Below are 23,039 nucleotides of genomic sequence, written 5' to 3'. Positions count from 1 at the left end.
CACGGCATCCTTCCGCCCGCCCCGCCTGCTAGGGCACAGACGGACGGCTTGGGGATGAGAACGACGAGCGGCGGGAGGCTGCCACAGAGGAGAGCCTCCTGGGCCTGCCTGCCATCGGCCTCCATTACTAAGGACCCCTTGTCGCCACAAACTCTGCTGCCCGGTTCACTCACAGCTCACCGCCCGCAAAACGGGAACATGCCCTTCAGACTATCATCCAAACACTGCCCATGCCTCGGAGACTGCCGTCCCACTAATAATAGTGCCTTCTCCTCGGAGTCTGTCTCCCCAGGCTCTCCCTACCCGAGCCTGTCGACCATCCCGCAAAGCAGGTGTTCTTTCATGTAGCTGGGGTACGGGAGCACCTCTTTCCGTGCACCTGAGACGCCAAGGGGCCCGCTAAATATACACCAGGAGTCTGCCGAGCTGCGGACGGGGCTGCATTGAATGCTGCAGGTTGAGGTCCCTGTGCCGGGGCTACACGTTGCTCTCTGTAATCACTGACGGGCGAAGAGGGGACGAAATGGAATATTCATTATGAAAATCGCCGAAGAGCTAATTTTTTGACAAACAGAAGAAACGATGTCCTTCATGACGGTCAGTTTCTGCGATTTGTAAGTACCAGCAACAGCATACTAAGAAAGCACTAAGGCCCTCCTGGATTTAACTTCTCTACAGCAAGCCCCGAATCAGTGAAAAGCGGTTCTATGGAAGGACGCAAGATGGCGGCCGCCATTTTGCATGCGAACTTGTTGCAAGCATAGAGCGAAGTGAAAGGGCTGCCTGCACCGCGCTCGGTGCTGGATCCCCGGCGCATCTCCAGCCTCCTGCGCTGGAGCCGTCACCCGGGGACTACGGAGCCCGTAAAATAGACGAGTCCCCAGGGAGGACCCGAAGCGGCTGGCCCCACTCCGCTGAGCTGAGCCGTGCTTGCCTCTGACACCCTGCGGAGAGAAGGAAAGCGGAACACCGGTGACCTGATCGGGGTCAAGGAACAAAACTGGCGAGGCCCCTTGACTTGGGGCCCCTGGAAAACTAACTCTAGAGACCCCTACTCGGAGGTCCGACAGAGCACCACTGGAGGCACCTGAAGACAAGATTGTACAAACGCAGCATTAAGGTGAGAGCCTCTGGGAATATAATGGAAACACCCCTGGTCCTGGGAATCACCTGGGGAGTTGAATTGAACCAGATCCCAGCAGGGACTATTTCCAAGACTCTGCACTAAGAGGGGGGTATCAAGACCAAAGCAAGAGTAAAAGCGATCCACCCAGTCTCTTTCTGACCCCAACTATGGATTGCGGGCTCTGAGAGTAACTCCACACCTTGCCCCATCACTCGAGCAAACTACAACGATCTGTAGGGAAACCACCTACATTTGGCACATGCACATCACCGCAAAATGGGTAAAATGGGCCAACGCCGTGCAGTACAGTCCTCTAGACTCTTAGGGCTTTTGGAAGTAGTTCTGTCTGAGGTAGGAGTGAGATGCACTCCTTGCACCATTTCTTCACAGCTGTGCAGCACTTAGTGCCAGTTGCAACGTTTAGGTTTGCGCAAGTACGCACGCTGGTCTTTCGCTGTATTGGCAGCAGCCCCAACATTCTGGACACAGGGCATTTGAGCCCCTTTGGGTTGGCCAGCTGACTAGGGGTTCCTGGTGGTTTGTAGGGCGCCAAGCCCCATTGTGTATTTGTGGTGCTAGGAAATGTATTTCTGGTAGTTTGATTCTCAGACCCTGTTCTGGCTACCTCTAAATTGTGTTTTATGATTTTGAGGTTCTGGCATACTTTGGGTTATGCTAGTGGAATTATGTTCCACCCTGTGCTTTTTGCCCATAATGCTGCCGATACTTAGGAGATAAGTATCTAATATTAGACTGTTGAGATTTTGGGCGTACAATGTCTTTGATACCTATTGTGATGCTGTGCTTTATGTGGTTTATATCTCAGGATGATAAGTACAGTGATTTTCCTCTTACACCACTCCATCTTCAGTCCTACCTTGTTGAATCAGCCCTGTTCTGAAGTAACAACCTATCCCTAATCGCCTCACTTTCCTGTCTCCACAATAACTCTGGTTCCTTCACCCGATGTCTGGATTACGTGCCCCCTTCTTGCCCTCATACTTCTCCTCACCACCACCGTCCTAGTAACACCCTTCCCTTTTCCCCACTACCCTCCTCCTCCACAATTTCCCAACATGGCCACCGCTCGAATTAAGTCTGGAATTAATTGCTACAAAATCATCTACCCTTCTAACCTGTCTAAAGCTGCAACAAAACGTTTCAAACATAACACCATTGAATATTTCCCCGATTCCCTTTTTGTCGATCAGTTTTACAATGGTCGATATGGGGGGCTCAAAAACGATCTAATTTTTTTCACGCACGACATACCCTCTTGGTCTACCAGTTTTTACAATTCCTTTAACGTCACCTCCTCCTCCTCTATCCCTCATGGGAAACAGCTAAAAATTTCCCCCTCTGCGTGTTTTAACGGCTCCCTCACTATCTCACTCTATAACAACGGTACTGCAATGATCCAAGCCAAAGACACCTGTCTCTCTCTCTTTGACCGCCTCTTCCCTTCCCTACTCCCCTCCTCTGCTACCGGGCTATCCCTTGACTCTCCTTCTAGCTCCACCAATTACTCCCTTTCTCCTCCCCTGACCCCCCCACTCTCCAACAGGCTGCACCCTGGGGAGGCACAGGTCGACCCTCTTCTCTCCCCTCGGACCTCCCCTCGCATTCTTCCCCCCTCACAGTTTGCCCCTCCCCTCTTCACATCAGCCTTACCTCTAGCTAACACGCTCCTCGTCCATTCCGCACCGTCCCGGCACTCCATTCTCATCTCCTCCCCCCTATCCCTTCCGGCCACCCCCCTCCTTAGACTACCTCTCCTCCAGCCCTCTACCCCTGTCTATGTTCCCTACGCTCCCCTTGTTCCCTCCTCCGCTCTGCTTTTCCGCCCACTCCTCCCCTCACTATGTACCCCGATTTCCCCGCAAATACATTCCATCTCTCTCCCTCCCCACTCTCCTCCAGCACTGCTGTGCTACCCCCTTTCCTCCCCTGGTAACCCCTTCCATCCCTCGGACCGAGCAGAATCACTTCCTTTCTTCAACTTCCCTTTCTCCCAATCCCCCCCCATTCTGCCCGATACCCGCTCCATCACAGCCACCTCACTTAGCTGCCAGGACCTATCCAACTCCCTCCCCCCCCTTCCTTTCATACCTCCCTAATCCCTATGACTCCTCACACTCCTCCCCGCTCCTATCGCCCCACCGCCCCACTCCTCTACTATCGCCCCCTAGTTCTGCCCTTAATTCCTATCCTTCTTGCAACGCCAACAACAACAACTCTCCTCTCACCCCTGGTGCACCAACTCCTGCTCTCACCCTAAACCTTTCCCCACCTCTGAACCCTATACCCCTACTCCCCTCCCGTTCCCCCACCTCTTCCTGCCGTACACTGCCTAGTGCACCCCCTCCTGTTTCCATCGAGCCACCCATTACGCCGTGCTCTTCCTTACTCTCTCTGGAAAAAAAGCTAGGCTCTCTAATCACCGCCATCTCCCAACTTGAAGCTACCATTTTAGTTTTAAGCTCCAAGATCTCGACTTTTCCACACACCTCAATTCCTTTGGCTAACACTCACCCTTCCACGAGATGCACCTCACCACCACACCCCACTATAGCTAAACATAGCCAGTCGTCTGCAAATCCACACAAGCGCTCGAACGCCACCCTTCCTTCACTTCCACTTCCCAGTAACCCTGTAATCTACACTATTCCGACCATCTCCTCTGTCAGAACCACTCGCCCACCTAAATGCTCCCGAGCGCCCTCATATAAGCACAATATCCCTATCACCCCTCATAGCCCAAGTGCCCCGTCACCAAAACAGTTGCGTCAGAGCTGCGCTGTCTGCTCCACAACTGCAGATCTGCAATAAAACACAAACTTGAAATCTCCGATACCATCAACCTGCACAATATTGACATGCTCTTCCTCACAGAGACCTGGTTCAACGATACCTCTCACTCTATGTTTGATCTCCTTGTACCCACAGGCTATTCTATACTTAGAAATGACAGAATTGACAAAGTGGGGGGAGGTGTTGCGGTCATCTTTAGAAACTCCCTTCAACTTAAGGCTCTTCCTAACAGCTCCTGCCACACTTTTGAATGCCTATCACTTGAGCTTCAATTGCACCACCGCTCACCTCTCAGACTCCATGCTATTTACCACCCGCCTGGTAGCAGCCCTTCGTTTATGGAGGAACTCACGGACTGCATCAGCGACCAATTCACGCAAAGTGACAATCAGATCTTCGTGGGTGACTTCAATGTCCACTGGGGCTCGCCTCAAGACACAAATGCGAATTTGCTGGCCACCTTCCTCTCTGCAAACAATCTTATCCAACACTGCACAGAAACAACACACTCTAAAGGCTCAATCCTAGACCTTGTCATTTCTAAAGCAGGCTTGCTGACTATCGCTACCCCTATTCATGTAGACTGGTCGGACCACCTCCTCATCCCATTCTCTCTTCACCTATCACACTCTATAACTCTGGGCCAGCCTAAGAGGGCTACTTCCTGGTTCCGTGACACTAAAAATATTGACCTCAGTACCCTCTGTAATTCTGCCTTGCTATCACTTCCAAGGCTAGACCCGGACCTAGATGTCAACGAACTCACCTCCCAATGCCTCACAGTCCTTGCAGCCGAAATCAATAATGTCGCTCCTCTCCAAAGCAAAAAGAAAAGGCCCACTCCCTCAGCACCTTGGTTCAACAAATCCCTCTATGAAGAAAGGAAGTTCATAAGAGCCCTTGAGAAACAATGGAGACAAGCACCCTCCACTGAAAATTTGGCCACGCTTCGTTCAGCAAGATCCAAGTACCACAATCTCATCTTCCTTGGAAAAGCGTCGCACTACAAATCCCTCCTTGACTCAGCCAAAAATAGACCCAAAAAACTATTCGACCTCATCAAGAACCCTAACAGCTCTCCCCCAACCTCCAAATTGGAAGATTCCACAAAGAAAGCAGCGGAATTCGCTATATTCTTTGACGAAAAGGTAAAATCACTTGTAGATCAGGTCATTCATCCTACCCCCACAGAGGAGTGCAAATCCTTAACCACTTGGCAAAACTTTGACCCCATCTCTGACGATGCTCTCCTTAAATGCATCCTCGATACAAAGCCCTCTAACCATTCTCTTGACCCCATCCCTAGTGCCATTGCCATTGACTTCTATACTAATTCTCTTTCCTACTGGACCACTCTGGTCAACCTCTCCCTCAGTCAAGGCTCCCTTCCTGTGTCCTTCAAAACTGGGCAGGTCACCCCTCTGCTAAAAAAACCCACTGCTGATGCGAACGACATCAACAACTACCGTCCCATCACTAACCTACCCTTTCTTGCGAAAATCACAGGAAAATGTGTAGCGAAACAACTCTCTCGCCATATCAAGGAAAATGATCTTCTTGACAATTTCCAGTCTGGCTTCATTCAAAACTGCAGCACTGAAACAGCCCTGCTGCTAGTGATTGACGCGCTGCGGATACTCGATTCAGGGGAGTCTTGTCTTCTAATTCTTCTTGACCTTTCTGCAGCCTTTGACACTGTCAATCACAACACTCTCCTTAACACTTCAACAGAGAATGGGCATGGAGGGCACTGTGCTCAAATGGTTTGCCTCCTTCCTCTCTGATAGATCCCAAATGATCAAAATAGCGAACAGTCTTTCAGCTCCTGTAGCAGTCAGTCAAGGTGTTCCTCAAGGCTCCATACTTTCACCCACACTGTTCAATCTCTATTTAGAACCATTGGGAAATCTGCTGAGTAAATCCGGGATCCACTATCATCTATATGCGGATGACACTCAGATTTACCTTAAGGTGGCCTCCATTCACGATCTCTCCTTCCTTAGCTCTACTCTCGACTCCATTCAAAACTGGATGGTAACTCATCAACTGATCCTGAATCCCTCCAAAACAGAATTCCTCCTCCTTTCCTCCTCCCTTTCTCACCCCCCAGTGCAAACATGGATGGATCAGATCAATCTAATGAACAATAAGCCCATCATTGTCGAGAGCGCAAAATCCCTTGGTGTCATTCTCGACAAAAAACTCAATCTACTCTCCCACATTAACTCCATTACAAAGTCTGCTCGACACCAACTGCGCCTTCTTTGGGGGATTCGTCGCTTCTTCCCGGAGCACGACCTTAAAACCCTGGTCCAAGCGCTGGTTCTCTCCAGATTGGACTACTGCAACTCTCTTCTTACTGGCCTTCCCAAATCCCACCTTTCCCCCCTGAAGTCTATTCTCCATTCAGCAGCTCGTTTCATATATGGGGCCAAAAGAAGCGACCACATCACACCCATTTTATCCACCCTCCGTTGGCTTCCCATAGAGGCAAGATCTATCTACAAAACTGCATGTATCACCCACAAAGCCGTGCACTCCTCCTCCCCTCGCTACCTGGTGAATAAACTGAAACTCTCTGGGGGCTCCAGACCATCACGTAATGCAGAAAAGTTATTGCTTGAACCTCCCATTTTCAAGAAGGAAAGATTGATGGCCCAATCCTTTTCAGGCAACGCGGTGAGAATCTGGAACTCACTTCCGCCTCAGCTTCGGACCACCACCTCTTCCCAGGCCTTCAAAGCTGACCTCAAAGCTCTCCTCCTTCAAAGACACTTCCAAAGTTAATTCAAGCCCTCTGTTTTCAGAAGGAAGTCCTTCCATTATAGGATATTCTGTTCTCCATGCCTATAGAAGTGCCTTCCCAGGGTGTTTTTGTGTTTTGAGTGTCTGCCATGTAGTGCAGTATTTTACCTCTACCTGTATCTTGTACTCGTTTGTAACATGCACACGGCACCTTTCCTTTTCAACGTATCATTTGCTACCTCTTATATCTTGTTTGCTTTTGATACATGCACAACGGCCACCACTGCCTCATGTAACGTAACTATAGTTTTAGTGTTTTGAGTGTCTACCATTGATTGCAACTTTTTTACCTCTATTCGTACTCTATTTGCTCTTGTAACCTGCACACGTCACTTTTTCCTCTCATAACGTATCGTTTGCTACCTCGTTTATTTTTTGCTCTTGATACGTGCACAATTATCACGATTGCCTCTTGTAATATAACGCTTGTTTTTGTAACAGGCTCACTTGTAATTCTTCTCCTCTTGTATCTTTACTTTGCCTATTGTGAAGCGCTCTGACACCTTCGGGTAAAGTCCGCGCTATATAAAAACGCATTAAATAAAATAAATTAAATAAAAACTGCCAGATCCTGACCAGGACCCGGCCAGGGTTCTCGGTCTGTGCGGCCCACTGCCCAGGCTCGTCGTCCTCCTCTCCCAGTGGGAGCAGCAGCAGCCGAAGTCCTCCCGATTCGAATGAATAGACGTCGCCATCTCCTTCGGTGAGACAAACCTCTTCGGGTTTTCATTTTTATGGGGGTAGAACGTGACTGCGCTGAATTGCTCATTAATGCTGCGCATATGTTGCTGCAACTAGAACCTTACAGTCAACCGCCTTAGGCTGCATACAGTGGAGAGACCCTGTCGCACAAGGAACCCTGCTGCTTGCACTAAAAATGAGGGCCTTTCTTAACAAATAAGGGTCGCCTAAGCAGTAATATGGTTTCTTATGGTACTGTGGGACTTTTTATAAGTGATAGAGAAAAAGCTGTTCACAGTACTGGAAGGCAGCAGATGGCGATGGCATTAAAACTAGTAAAAAAAAGTGCATTTACTTTCTGAAGGGCACACTACAGCCCCTTTTGCTACGTGAAAATTAGTATAAAGGGAGCTGCAGGCAGCATTTTCAGAGTTTGCAAGCATTTCCTGATCGGATGTAGCCTTTATCCATTTCAGTCTGCAGTTGGTTGATGCAGGGGAACAGCACTGGGACTGGTACTTCCCGTTCATGCATATGATGCTCCACTCTAACAAACACTTTAAGTCTGAACGAGCTCATTACGTTAGCACTGAACCAAACATCATGCTTTGCGGGGCATTAGCCCTCACCTGGGGCAATCGGCCCTCAAAGCCACCACAATACCCTTTCCCATCCAGCCCAGGACTATATTTTACTCCAGCTACCTTATGCTGTAACTGTAGATACCGTTAACCCTCTCACCTGCCCTAAACAAACATCCACGCACAGTGCTTAATTTGTAACAAAGAGGTGCTGGTGCTCAAAGCCCGTCTTTAAAACACGAGGCTGCTGTAATTAAATCTGCCAGCACTGAATAGTGAGGCAGTGTAATCCTGAAGCCATATTGGGCCTCTTCAATCCATATAAAGCCTCTCCCTGCCCCTTCAGCTCACTCTGGCAGTTTTCTACTTTCTCCCTTTGTGGCGCTTTTTCGTTTTTCCCTTCCTCCGTCTTTCCCACGTGTGTCTTTTGCTCGCAGCAAATGCTTGAGGCAAAAGTATAAGCCCTGGCCCTGAAAAATAAGTGCTGGTGTTAAGCACCGGAAACAACAAGCTCAAATTAAGCACTGTCCGCGCACCTTTTGTTTAATTAAGACAGCACTTTTGTTAATGTGTTGTCTGCTATGTGGTGTTCTGATATAACCAGGGCCACAGGAGATATGTTTCAGTGGAGGGCCCCAAATTGCTGCATCGCTGAGTAAATTATGAGGAAATGAGGGAAGAAAAGTAGATTATGTGGTGTAATGCGTTTACTTTTTTTTTTTTTTTAACTTAAGCATTAAAAGGGCCATATACTGTGCAGCAAGATGTGTTGCTGCTTTTTAGGTAACTTGCGAATCGTTTGTGTTAGAAGCAACATTTTTAAAATGAAATCTGTGGATTATGCTGCTGATAATGGATTATGTGGAAAATACAGCAAATCTATATGCATAAGCATGCCACAGCTGTAAAATAGCATAATTCATTGTGCATGGATGTAACCCACAGCCTTCATTATGAACAGTACCAACCAAGCTGTTCTGTTTTCTGCAAAAAAAAATGGAGCATGGTATTAAAACACCTGTTAGGAATACACAAAATGGCAGAAAAGTCTGAGACTACCCTGTAGGTAGTAGATTCAGTGAACACATTCTAGGCAGGTCCTAGACCACCTCTCCCCATGTTTCTAATGCTTTCAACTGCGTTCTGCCTTGTTTTCACTGCTTTCTCCCTCCTTTCCCCTTGTTTTCTTAGTGCTTTCTGCCTCATTTTCACTGCTTTCTCCCCATTTTCCGGTCACGCCTGGGCAGCACATGCACTCTCTCTCCGACAGCTAATCAGCCCGCCTCCCCCAATTTTTTTTTACAATTAATCTATTAAGTGTGCAATGTTTAAATATGTCTAGATTTATTTAAACATTGCAGTTAAGTTCTGTTACCTTTTTAAAGAATGCAATAATTATTTTTCTACTTAAAAAAAAAAAACTGTTATTTGCATAATGCCGGGACTGCTTTAATCATTTGCACCTCACCTGGGGTGTCCGGTTGTTTACTGTGTCCATCAATTCCATATTGTTTTACCCTATTGCTCATGGCAATTTATGTTAGACCCGTGTATGCGCTCGCCCCCTGCACGTTCCTCTCAATGAATTACAAGAGTACGTTTGGCCAGCAATTAATTTAACCAGCTACCAATGTGAGTAAAGTTAGGGGCATTCAGGGCATGTTCTCTTTATCTTTTCTGCCAGCTCCACCCCTCCAAAAAAAAAAACTATCAGGTTAAACGCCTGGTGCTGGACAACTGTCAGCAGATGACAGAAAGATCACATAGCTCACTTCAGACTTTGAAAAAATTGGAGTTCCTCAGCATGATTAACATTAATCTGGTGTCAGTAGCGGACCTCTCCATACTCCCCAACCTGCAGAATGTAAATACAGGGGTACAATGAACATTAGGTTTTCGGTGATGGGTGGTGCAACGCCTGTAATGGCATATGGGTTCTGCAGTGCTAACCTGTATAATTTGCGTTGAAATGTTAGGTTATCCTAATTTGCAATTTACAAGTACCTGCAACTTTTTATTTCTGTAATGTGGATGTAGCAAGGCTGTTATACTGTGGTGTATTTTTTATTTACTAGTTGGAACTAAGTGATAATGGGACCTCCTGGGGTCTTGAAGTCTTGGCAGAGCAGATGGCATGCCTTGCACGTTTTAACCTGAGTGGCAACAAAATAAAGGACATCAACACATTGGAGCCTCTGGTAAGTGCAAGAATGCATACTCTTCCCAGTATTGAGCTGAGTATGACATATGGACAGGCTATGACTTTAGCTGTTTGTCTACCCGTGGACAGACCAGTTAATAAAGCAGAAACACTCCGTGTGCAGGCATGCAATGGTTTGTATATGCCCTCTTCTATTAAACTGAATTAGCTCAGCAACAATCTGCCCCGCTTCTATCCAAAATTGCATGCCCAAATCCAATCCCAAATAATCTGCACCAATCCAAATCAATCTTCCTGCTCCAATCTGACCAAATCCACTCCACCTTAGTCCAGTTCAACTCAATCCATTCCAGGCCACTCAGTTCACACTAACCAATCCAATTTCTGTTTATTCCTTTTGTCCCCCATTTTTGCCTGCTTTCTCACCTCCTGTCTAGCCTCGTCCACCGCCTCCTAGCACTCCTCCGAGGACCTACTTAATGGAGGCCGCACAGCGGATGTGTAGAGCTGGTGCACCACTGGCGTGCTGAAGGGAAGCCTGTCCGTGTCTGGACCAGGGTCAGTGCTAGGGCCCCTACCTCATGCATGTGAAAAATGGATTTCTTAACTTGGCGTGAGGGCTTCAATTTGTCAAACTTTCAGTTCCATTTGTTCTGTGCTGAGAGTAAAATTGTATGCCTTCAGCAGCCCTACTCAATTTCGTTCTTGCAAATGTGCAGGTTTCTTAGAATTGCTTTCAAAACTTTCCAGATCGTCTAGCTTCCCTATGTTCTTAGGTATGTTATCTCTGTGTTTGAATATCCTGTTCTTGTGGTTCAAGTGTGTTAAAGGTAGTGTTTGCTTGAACGTGTTAGGAAATTATGATGCATGTATAGTGTGGTAAAGTGGGTTTTTGCAGTGTATCCTACTCGATGCACGTTCAATAGTTAAACACGCCACCGAGGTCTGGGACTCGATCTTCATCCCTCACTCTGGGTGTCATCTTCCTCACTGAAACCTGTCTCAACCCTGCCTCTGCAAAAGACATCGCCACTGCCATCCCTGAAGATAACAAGGTAACACACCACAACTGATTTGTCAAGCATGGAGGCGGAAACACCATTATCTACAGGAAGACCATCTGCTGCACAACATCCCCTGATGACCCACCATCGGTAACCAAACACCTCAACTTCCAATTCCACCCAGACAGAAAAAGCAACATCCGAGGCACCCTTGCTTACAGACCACCAAGACCGCACCCCAGTTTCTGCAACGCCATCCCAGAGCTCATGACAGTGCAAACACTACTCTGAGCCCTAGGGAACATCGACTTCCACCTCAACGATGCTAACTCCAGGGACCTCCTGGAAACCCTACCCACATCGCAGGACAGTGGAACAACACTCTCAGCTCTCACCAACCAGACTCTACACACGACCTGGAACAAGCAGCAAAGAGCTTCTCGCAGTGGATCACAGAATGCGCGTACACCATCGCCCCCACCAAGACAGCCAAGGTCAAAGCGTACAGCAAAAGAGCAAGCTGGTTCACAGAGGAACTGCACTCCTTCAAATGTAATTGCTGACTACATGAAAGGAAGAGGCTCATCGGCAAAAAAAAACCACAGAAGACTGCACCGCATTCAGGACCACCCTTAACCAATACCACTGCCTCATGAAAGAAACCAATAAGAGCGCACTAGCAGACAAAACGTTCATATGCCATCCCTCCAATGCATACAGCAGACAGCATCAACCAGCTCACATGCACAAACACCAACCTAGAAAACCTTCTCACTCAATGTGAACTCCTCACCACGTAAGAAGCTGTCATCTTCATGTGCTCTGTCCACTTGGGAGAACCAATAGACCCTTGCCCCCACCACACCCGAAATCTTGGAAGCAACACCATCAGCTACGAGGTCAACCATTAACTCGCCCAACACCTAGAAGACCACAACCTCCTGGACCCCTCCCAGTCTGGCTATCGAGCTAACCACAGCACCAAGATAGCCTTGATTGCAGCCACAGATGACATTAGAGCCCTTCTGGACTGTGGGAAGACAGCAGTGCTCACCCTCCTGGACCTGTCTGCTGCGTTTTCACCCCGTCTCCCACCACATCCCGATCAACAGATTTCACCACATCAGGATTCAGGGAAACATCCTCAGATGGATTGCCTCGTACCTCACCAGCAGAACCCAAAGGATCAGTCTCCCACTGGTCACTCGGAGACCAGGAAGATCTGTGGAGTCCTCCAACGATTGTCTCTCGTCCCGACCCTTTTCCACACCTGCATGAGACCCCCCCCGGCCAGCACCTTCAGAGCACACGGACTCAACATCCTCTTCTATGCTGATGGCAAACAACTCATCCTCTCACCTTCTGAAGATCTCTTCCCCACAAAATCTAACTTCACAGATGCATAATGAACGTAGCGGGCTGGAAGAAGGACAACTGTCTAGAACTCAACACTGAGAAAATGGAACTCCTCATGTTTGGGAACAACACCTCTCCATGGACTGACATATGATGGTCCTTAGAGCTCAGCACACACACTACGGACCACACCCGTAACCTCAGCACCAACCTGGATAGCGAGCTATCCATGAAGAAACAAGTTGACGCTGTCTCATCTGCTTGCTTCCACACCCTTCATGTTCTCTGCCAGATCTTTAGGTGGCTCTCAACAGACCCCAGAAGAACCGTCATGCAGGCCCTCATCACCAGCAGCCTGGACTATGGAAACACGCTCTATGTTGGAATCACAGCAGACCTCCTGTACAGACATATCAATAATAATACTTTGAATGAAATTCATAAAGCATACAGTTTTTGAATAAATGCCAATAAAGCTGTTTTAAAAGTTGACACTGTAAATTTCAGGACACTTCCTGGGGAAAGGAACTAAAGCACAGTTTTAGAGGTAAGTACTTGACTTACAGTTTCAGTCTCGGGGGCTTAGGAAGTCCCCAGCGGGGGTTCAAGTGAACCCCAAGCACCCACCACCAGCAACACTGGGCTGGTCAGTGCAGAGGTCAAAGTTGAGCAATTTTAAAGTGGGCTCCTACGGAGACAGGGTGCACTCTGAATCAGATCTGCCAGCAGATAAGTACCTGTTCTTTGGTGGGCAGACCTGGGAGGTGGGGGGTGTGGGGGGGCTAGAGGGGCACTGGTGGGGCCACAAGGAGGCATCAAACGCACACCCTCAGTGGCACTATGGCAGCTGGGTGCAGGTTGCAAACAAGACATTGGGTTTCCAATGGATCTCTATGAGGAGACCCCGGGGGTCACACACATGCTGCATGTGAGGACCACGGGGTCGCCTGGAGAAAACCACAAGCTGGACAGGGAGGAGGGCTGCCTGCTGAATGTATCTGTGCCGGAGGTCGTGGTTCTCTGGGGGCTGCGGGTGCAGTGGTCTTTTAGGCATCTGTAGGAGGCTGGCGTTCTATACATTGTGCAAAACTAGGCAGTGGGTCCAGGCGACCACAATTTGGTTTCCATTAGCAAAAATTAGACAACCTAATGCTACAATTTTTAAGGTAGCTGGTCGAGCAGTTAGGCTAATCCAGGAGATGTGCTAAGAATTTGGTGTGCTCGCAAATCCAATCATGCAGCACATGCACTTAATGAATAACTCGAGACCAGAGTTTATAAAAATACTTTAGTTTTATTTAATTTTTAAGACCAAGATCTTTGAAGAACTTTTTTAGATATTACTTTTAAAAGTTTTAATAAAATTTGTCTTTCTGCACGTAATTACGCATCATTGGAATCAATGTACAGTCACCATTCAAAATAGTACAATTAAGTTACCAGGTTTTATTTATTTTTTTTTTCTTTCTGGGTGGTCGCCGCAGTCAGTGTGCACCTTGTGGCAGCTGGAGAGCCTTGTGCGGCTCCCGTTTCTGGCTGGAGCAGTGTTGGAAACACTTTTGGCACAGGGCCACCTGTAGGGGCCACTTGGAAAAGATGGTTTCTGGGGGTCTCCTTGGGCTGTCGAGGCCGTTATGATTTGGGGATCTGCAGATCACAGCTGGTTCCTTGTTGAGCGGCCGGATGCAGGGTGAGTTGGAGATCCAGGGGCTGTGCGCAACTGAGTCCTTTTGGAGCTGGAGGTGTGAGGCTCTTTGATGGCTGCTTACGGGACACTGTGAGCACTCTGGTGGCAGGTCCAGGGTGTTATTAAAGTCCCTTGAAGGGGGCTTCCTCCTGATCCTTTTTCAGCTCTTGGGGAGCTGGTTTTGTGGTTGTCTGAAGTCCGCTAGCTAGTACCGAGGGTATTGGCATAACTCAGCCACTGGAGGGCACAGTGCCACCAATCTTGGCACACTTGAAGGGCACGTCCGGATGGTTGTTAGTGTATTGTGGGAACCGGCTTCAACTTCCGGTTGTGGACATACCGGCCAGCCAGAGAAGTGACCTTCACTGGCTTATTGGATCTTGCTTGGTTTTTGAGTGGCTCAAACGGGGTGTAGGGGGAAAACTTGTACAAGCCATTTTAAAAACATATTTACAATAGGGGACTTAACCAAAGAGGGTTGATCAGGCGGCTGCAGAAAAGTAGATAAAGCAGACTGATAGCCCTCCTGGTGGCCCACCAACCCCAGCACCCACCACCCATGCACGCAACCTTAGCATCATACTGGACTCATCCCTCTCCATGACACAGTGAATCAACGCCAAATCATACTCCTGCTTCAACACCCTTCGCATGCTACGCAAGACTTTCAAATGGATACCCCTAGAAACAAGAAAAACAGTCACCCATGCCCTCATCAGCAGCAGACTGGACTACGGCAACGCCCTCTATGCTGGGACCACAGCCAAACTTCAAAGAAAACTCCAGCGAATCCAGAATGCAGCCGAACGACTCATCCTCAACCTCCCCGGCCACAAACCCCCTCAGATCACTACACTGGTTTCCCATCAACAAAAGGATCATTTTCAATGTCCTCGTCCACGCTCACAAGGCCCTCCACGACACCGGACTGGCCTACCTCAACGGAGGAGTACAATTCCACACACCTACTCGCCAACTCCGCTCAGCCGACCTCGCCACAGTCCCCCCGCATCCAATGCACCACCTCCGTCGGCAGATCCTTCTTCCACTTCGCCACCAAGACCTGGAACTCCCTCCCCACCAACCTATGCAAGACCCAGGACCTACTAATTTTCAGAAAGCACCTAAAAACATGGCTTTTCGAGCAGTAACTGGCCACTACTCCACCCCCCCCACCCCTCCCGTAGCACCTTGAGACCCTACCGGGTGAGTAGTGCGCTTAAGAAATTGATTGATTGATAAAGAGTGCCCAGACCCGAGCCCTGCTGGGCAAGGGAAAGAATGAAAAGAACATCAAACATAAGAGCAGAAAGAGTATCTAGTAACTTCTCTGTACAATATTTTACAAAGCTTTGCCAACCGCAGTTATATACCACTTTTATGGAAGAACGCCTGGCTGCTGAAACAACATCTCAGACTTTGGGAGGAAGATTGTCAACTGTCCTCCCTCCATCTCTGCACATAAAGGTGCAGAGTTGACTGGTTCAGGTGGAGACCCCTCCCCTGCTGCTGAGACAGAAGATCCTCCCGTAGGAGCAGCTTGATCGGAGGATGGATGCTCATTTTCAGAAGATCAGGATACCAGACTCTGTGTAGTCTGGAGCAACATGGATTACTTGTGTCTGGTCGTCCCTGATCTTCTTGAAACATCTGGTCAGAAGTGAAATGGGCACAAAGACATACAGACGGCCTGATCTCCGCTTGCATCGCTGAATGATTGCGGTCTTGCAAACTCCAATGCGCAATACTGTTATTGCGCGTTCTGTTTGAAGTTGAACAGCTCTAACCATGGCTCTCACCATTGCAGAAAGAGTTCTTGCGCCACCTCCGAATGGATATGTCACTCATAATCCGCTAGGCATCAATGGCCGAGTTGTCTGCCATGGCTTTCAGGGAACCTGCCAATTGTTGAACCACCAGGGTTATGCCCTACTGTTCCAGCCATGTTCAGAGACGCAGGGCCTTTTGACATGTTCCATGACCCCCACCCCGCCTTGCTTGTTGCAGTGCCACATGGCGGTGGTGTTGTCCATGAACACCTGCACTAACTTCCCCTTTACAGAGGGAAAATGTGATTTAAATGCTAGCCGGATTGCCTGGAGCTCCAGGAAATTGATATGGAGTCTGGATACTGCCAGGCACTAGAGTCCTCTGATCTCCACCTATCTGAGATGGCCGCCCCATCCCAGAAGTGGCGCATCTATCACTACTGTGAGGTCTGTTTGGTGAAGGGAGAAGAGTGTGCCTTTGAGCCAATCATAGTTCATAATCCACCACTGCAGGTCTTAAGCAGTTCCCTCCGAGATCCGGACCACATACAAGAGATTCCCCTGATGCTGCACCTACTGGAACTTCAGGTCTCACTGCAGAGACCACATATGCCTTCTTGCATGATTTATCAGCAGGATGCATGGGGCCCAGCAGCCTCAAAGTCAGTCTCACCGAACCCAAGATAGAGGCCAAAACATCGGTATAATAACCTGAATATCCTGGACGTGCTGCTCAGGAGGATTAGGCCGAAACTGCACTGTGTCCAGCACACCTCTAATGAACGAGTATTTGAGAGGGAGTCAGGTGTGACTTTTGTATGTTTATAGTGAACTCCAGTGACTGCATGGAGGCCTGCCGTAGTCTGTAAGTGGGAGAGGACAGTCTGCGGCAAGATGCCTACAACAGGCAGTCATCAAGGTAGGGGTGGACTGAAACCCCTGACCTGCGCAGATGAGCTGCGACAGCCGCTATCACCTTGGTGAACACCTGAGGAGCTACCGTAAACCACAGTTAACGTCTGTGGGCAGGCAGGATAGGAATGTAAAAAAGTATGCATCCCAATAGTCCAGTGCTACCAATCTGTCTTCATGGTCTAGGGCAGACAAGACCTGAGCCAAGGTGAGCATCTTTAACTTCTCCTTCTTGAGGAAGAGATTGACGATTAGTAGGTCTAGAATAAGGCGAAGACCCTTGTTATTTTTGGGTATCATAAAGGAGCGTGAATAACAACCACTGCCTACTTCTGATATGGGGCCCTTTCCTTAGATCCCTTGGCTAAAACCTGTAACTTCATGTCCGAGCATAGACAAATGATCCTTCATCTGCCAGTTTTATTGCTGAGGGAAGGCTTGAAAAGGCAGGGTATATCTCTTCCGAATGATCTGCAGAACCCAAGCGTCCCATGTAACAGACTGCCAGTGGAGCAGATTATGCTGAATTCTACCTCGAACTGGACAAGCATGGTTATGCAGAATCAAACTAGGAGGACTTGGAGGTTGCAGGTGCCAGGGGCATGGTGGCAGACAGCTTCTGTCTTCCAGACCTCCTCGTTCTGAACAAACAGCACCAACGTCCACCCTTAGCATGTAGAGCCTGCGCAGGATGATGGCTGGCATAGGTCTGGTGCGGTGGTACGCCCCTTCCATGAGGGATGAAAGGCAGACTGTGCATGAGGGGTTACTGAGAGGCCCAAGGACTTGGACGCAGCCCGAGAGTCCTCGAAGCGCTCCAGCGCTGAGTCAGCCTTCTCGCCAAACAAGCAAGTCCAGTCGAAGGGCATGTTCATAAGGTTTGCTTGAACATCCCTCGGAAACCCAGATGTTGTCAGCCTGGCATTGCACCTTAAGTCCAGCATTGAAACTGCTCTTCCCAGAGAGTCAGTCGTATCTAGGCCACACCTAATCTTGAACTTTGCTGCATCTCTCCAGTCTTTCACTGCTTGTGGGAGGTTGGCCCTGGCCGCCTCTGTGACCTGTGGCAGTCCTTGCGCCACCATATCCTGTAAGGTATCTTAAAAACTGGCCAATAAGTATGAGGTGTGCACTGACCTCAATGCCAGGCTGATGTAAGTAAACATCTGGTTCACAAGCTGGTCCAACATCTTGGATTCCCTGTCCGGGGATGCAGAAGGGAATGCACCTGGTAAAGTAGAGGCTGGGACTACCATGCTGTGTTCTGTTTGCTGTATTCTCCGTCCCACCCCTCCCAAATTTTTGCCTGGTTTTTAGATGCAACTTAGACTGACGTGCTCTATGTTCCTGCTAAGAAGATCCTCGGTGCCAGTGTTCTTTGTCATAAAACTGCACAGTTGTTTTTGAAATTGTCAGAACCTTTCACTATCACTCTAAACCCCTAGTAAACGTTACCTCTGGAACCTTGGGCATGGGTTCCTAAAGCACGGCCCCTGACGGCTGCAGCACAGATTGTGCCACCCTCGAGGACCCTCTCACCAAGTGCACACTGCACTGCCATTGCAGGTTGGTGGCTTGGTGAGGAATTAAAATGAGAAGATGACATGGCACACAGCCTATGTGCCATGTCCCCTAACACTGCATGCACTATATCTAAGCCACCCCTCCAGCATCCTTTATATCCCTAGGGAGGGTGCATTATATAGAATGTGACCGCTTGATTGCATGAGCAGATATGCCCCAATTATGTCGTTGATTCTCGGACATAGCACGTGACCAGGGAAGCCGTTTTAGGTACATGTGCTTTACACCGGTAATTACGAGTTCCCCAGCTACACGATGGCTTCAATGAAGACAGGGATGTTTGATATCAAACATCTTGTATTGATAAACCCTCATTGAATCCTGTGATGAATGTAATAATAAATGCACCCAGAGGGAGCCTTCGGAGTGCCCCCTGCAAACCTACTGTAGGAAGCTGGCTCTGTCTGTACTATATCAAAATGAGATACACTGTGCACAGAGTCCAGGGGTTCCCCAAGAGGCTTGACAGAGGCAATAATAGATAATACTAATGCTCTATTTGTGGTGTGGTCGAGCAGTTCGGCTTATCAGATGATAGTGTTAAGCATTTGTTGTACACCCACAAGCACTAAGTGAAAACACACACTCAGTGACTTAACTCAAGGCCAATAGGTTTTTATATAGAAAAATATTATTTTAATTTATTTTTATAGCCACAAGATTTATTTAGCAGGTAAGTACATTAAATGAAAGGTACTTTGCATGGTAATAGGTGAGCTTTTGAATAGATTCAATATTATACACAGTTTTCATTAAAATGGCAAAAAGCTATTTTAAAAGTGGACACAGTGCAATTTTCAACAGTTCCTGGGGGAGGTAAGTACAGTACAGTTTCAAAGGTAAGTAACACACTTACCGGTTCAATCTCCGGGGCATAGGTAGCCCACCATTGGGGGTTTAAGGCAACCCCTAGCACCCAGTACCAGCATGTAGGAAAGTACCATCTTGCCTGGCATGTTACCCCCATATTTCACTGTATGTATGTTGTTTTGGTCCATGTGTCACTGGGACCCTGCAAGGCAGGGCCCCAGTGCTCATATGTATGTGTTCCCTGTGTGATGCCTAACTGTCTTACTGAGGCTCTGCTAACCAGAACCTCAATGGTTATGCTCTCTCTGCTTTCCAAATTTGTCACTAACAGGCTAGTGACTAAATTTACCAATTGACATTGGCATACTGGTACACCCATATAATTCCCTTGTATATGGTACTGAGGTACCCAGGGTATTGGGGTTCCAGTAGATCCCTATGGGCTGCAGCATTTCTTTTGCCACCCATAGGGAGCTCGGAAAATTCTTACACATGCCTGCCACTGCAGCCTGAGTGAAATAACGTCCACGTTATTTCACAGCCATTTACCACTGCACATAAGTAACTTATAAGTCACCTATATGTCTAACCTTCACCTGGTGAAGGTTGGGTGCAAATGCCCCAACATTGTTCAGGGCAAATTCCCTGGACTTTGTGAGTGCGGGGACACCATTACACGTGTGCCCTACACATAGGGCACCACCTATGTGTAGCGTCACAATGGTAACTCCGAACATGGCCATGTAACATGTCTAAGATCATGGAGACAATTCCATGATCCCCCCGGGTCTCTAGCACAGAACCCGGGTACTGCCAAACTGCCTTTCTGGGGTTTCACTGCATCTGCTGCTGCCGCCGCCGCCGCTGCCAACCCCTCAGACAGGCTTCTGCCCCTTTGGGGCCCAGGCAGCCCTAGCCCAGGAAGGCAGAACAAAGGACTTCCTCAGAGAGAGGGTGTTACACGTGAGAAAGGCTGGGGAGGAGTAGCCTCCCCCAGCCTCTGGAAATGCTTTGATGGGCACAGATGCTGCCCATCTCTGCATAAGCTGGTCTACACCGGTTCAGGGATCCCCCAGCCCTGCTCTGGTGCGAAACTGGACAAAGGAAAGGGGAGTGACCACTCCCCTGACCTGCACCTCCCAGGGTAGGTGTCCAGAGCTCCTCCAGTGTGCCCCAGACCTCTGCCATCTTGGATTCAAAGGTGTTGCTGGCACACTGGACTGCTCTGAGTGGCCAGTGCCAGCAGGTGACGTCAGAGGCTCTTTCTGATAGGCTCTTACCTCTCTTGGTAGCCAATCCTCCTAACTTGGTAGCCAAACCTCCTTTTCTCTGGCTATTTAGGGTCTCTGCTTCGGGGAATTCTTTAGATAACGAATGCAAGAGCTCATCAGAGTTCCTCTGCATCTCCCTCTTCCCCTTCTGCCAAAGGATCGACCGCTGACTGCTCAGGACGCCTGCAAAACCGCAACAAAGTAGCAAAGACGACTACTAGCAACCTTGTATCGTCTCATCCTGCCGGCTTTCTCGACTGTTGCCAGGTGGTGCATGCTCTGGGGGTAGCCTGCCTCCTCCCTGCACCAGGAGCTCTGAAGAAATCTCCTGTGGGTCGATGGAATCTTCCCCCTGCAACTGCAGGCACCGAAAGATTGCATCACTGGTCCTCTGGGTCCCCTCTCAGCACAACGAGCGTGGTCCCTGAAACTCAGCAACTCTGTCCAAGTGACTCCCACAGTCCAGTGACTCTTCAGTCCAAGTGTGGTGGAGGTAAGTCCTTGCCTCCCTACGCTAGACTGCATTGCTGGGTACTGCATGATTTGCAGCAGCTCCGGCTCCTGTGCACTCCTCCAGGATTTCCTTCGTGCACAGCCAAGCCTGGGTCCCCAACACTCCTTCCGGCAGTGCACAACCTTCTGAGTTGTCCTCTGGCGTCGTGGGACTCCCTTTTGTGACTTTCGTGGACTCCGGTTCACTTTCCTTCCAAGTGCCTGTTCGGGTACTTCTGCGGATGCTGCCTGCTTCTGTGAGGGCTCCCTGAGTTGCTGGGTGCCCCCTCTGTCTCCTCCTCCAAGTGGCAACATCCTGTTCCCTCCTGGGCCACAGCAGCACCCAAAAACCTCTACTGTGACCCTTGCAGCTAGCAAGGCTTGTTTACGGTCTTTCTGCATGGGAACACCTCTGCAAGCTTCATCGCGACGTGGGACATCCATCTTCCAAAGGCGAAGTTCCTAGTGCTCTTCTGTCTGTCTTCAGAACTCCAAGCTTCTTCCAACAGGTGGCAGCTTCCTTGCACCCTCAGCTAGCATTTCCTGGGCTCCTGCCCACTCTTAACACTGTTACGACTATTGGGCTTGGTCCCCTTGTCTTACAGGTACTCAGGTCCGGAAATCCACTGATGTTGCATTGCTGGTGTTTGTTCTTCCTGTAGAAACCCTCTATCACTACTTCTGTGCTCTCTGGGGGTAGTAGGTGCACTTCACACCTACCTTTCAGGGTCTTGGGGTGGGCTATTTTTCTAACCCTCACTGTTTTCTTACAGTCACAGCGACCCTCTACAAGCTCACATAGGTCTGGGGTCCATTTGTGATTCGCATTCCACTTTTGGAGTATATGGTTTGTGTTGCCCCTATACCTCTGTGTTCCTATTGTAATTCTACACTATTTGCATTACTATTACTTACCTAATGTTGGTTTGTGTACATATATCTTGTGCGATCGGCCCGAGGTTATCTAGAGTCACCAAAGCGGCCGGGCGAGCCCGGATTGGTCTTGGTCTGATAAATGCACGCATCCCGGGAGGTCAGCGCTCGTCGACATGTATTAGCTCTAGAATTACCACAGTTATCCAAGTAACAGATGGAGCGATCAAAGGAACCATAACTGATTTAATGAGCCATTCGCAGTTTCACTGTACCGGCTGTGTGCACTTACACGTGCATGGCTTAATCTTTGAGACAAGCATATGCTACTGGCAGGATCAACCAGGTAGCCGCACCTGCTGAGGGGAGGGGGTAGCCGCGTGCCCGTCTCGGACCGTCCTTCGCACCCCACCGGAGGGGGAGGACAGGGCGGTCGCACGGGAACCGGCCGCCTCCGCGGGAGGGAGACGGCCGGGCCGAAGTGCAGCCTGAGCGGGGGACACAGGGGTGCCTGCCGGCGGGGACACCCCACGGAGCGGTCGTTCTGACCTGCTGGGGAAAATGCGCTGGGTGGATGAGGCGGGCGATGGCACTCGGGTGCTCGGACCGCCGGGGGCGGCTTCCTTGGACCTGGCGCCACCCGACCCCATTCCACTCTGGTCGGACCACTGGAGGGGGCGCAAACTGGCGGGCTGCTTGGCCTTCGGTCTGCCAGGAAGGGCCTCCGAGAAACGGCAGGCCCACGAGTTGGACGGTCCCTGGCTGGGTGGAAGCTCTTTGCTTGAAACAACAGCCGAGGCTGGCCAAGCAGTCCATCCCCAAACAGACCAAGTGTGCCCAATTGATCGGTGTATGGTGCTGGCTGGACCCGGGGGGAAGAGGACGGCGGTTTGCTCTCTGGGCAGCCAGGTTCGGAGGAGAGACCCATTGGTCGAGGGTGCCAGACGGCGGCGCCACCCGGGCCCTGTGCGCCCAGTCGAGAACCACTGGACCACAAGGGGGTCCAGAGCTGGCTCTGGGGGGGGGGGGGGGGGGGGGTCATCTCTACTAGCTGGAGTGCCCTGGGACATTGCAACACCAGGCTTGAGGTTCACCGCCAGGTGTTTACAGTTCCTG

This window comes from Pleurodeles waltl, chromosome 1_2 (assembly GCF_031143425.1).
Source record: "Pleurodeles waltl isolate 20211129_DDA chromosome 1_2, aPleWal1.hap1.20221129, whole genome shotgun sequence".
Lineage (NCBI taxonomy): Eukaryota > Metazoa > Chordata > Amphibia > Caudata > Salamandridae > Pleurodeles > Pleurodeles waltl.
Note: the sequence above shows the minus strand (reverse complement) of the source record.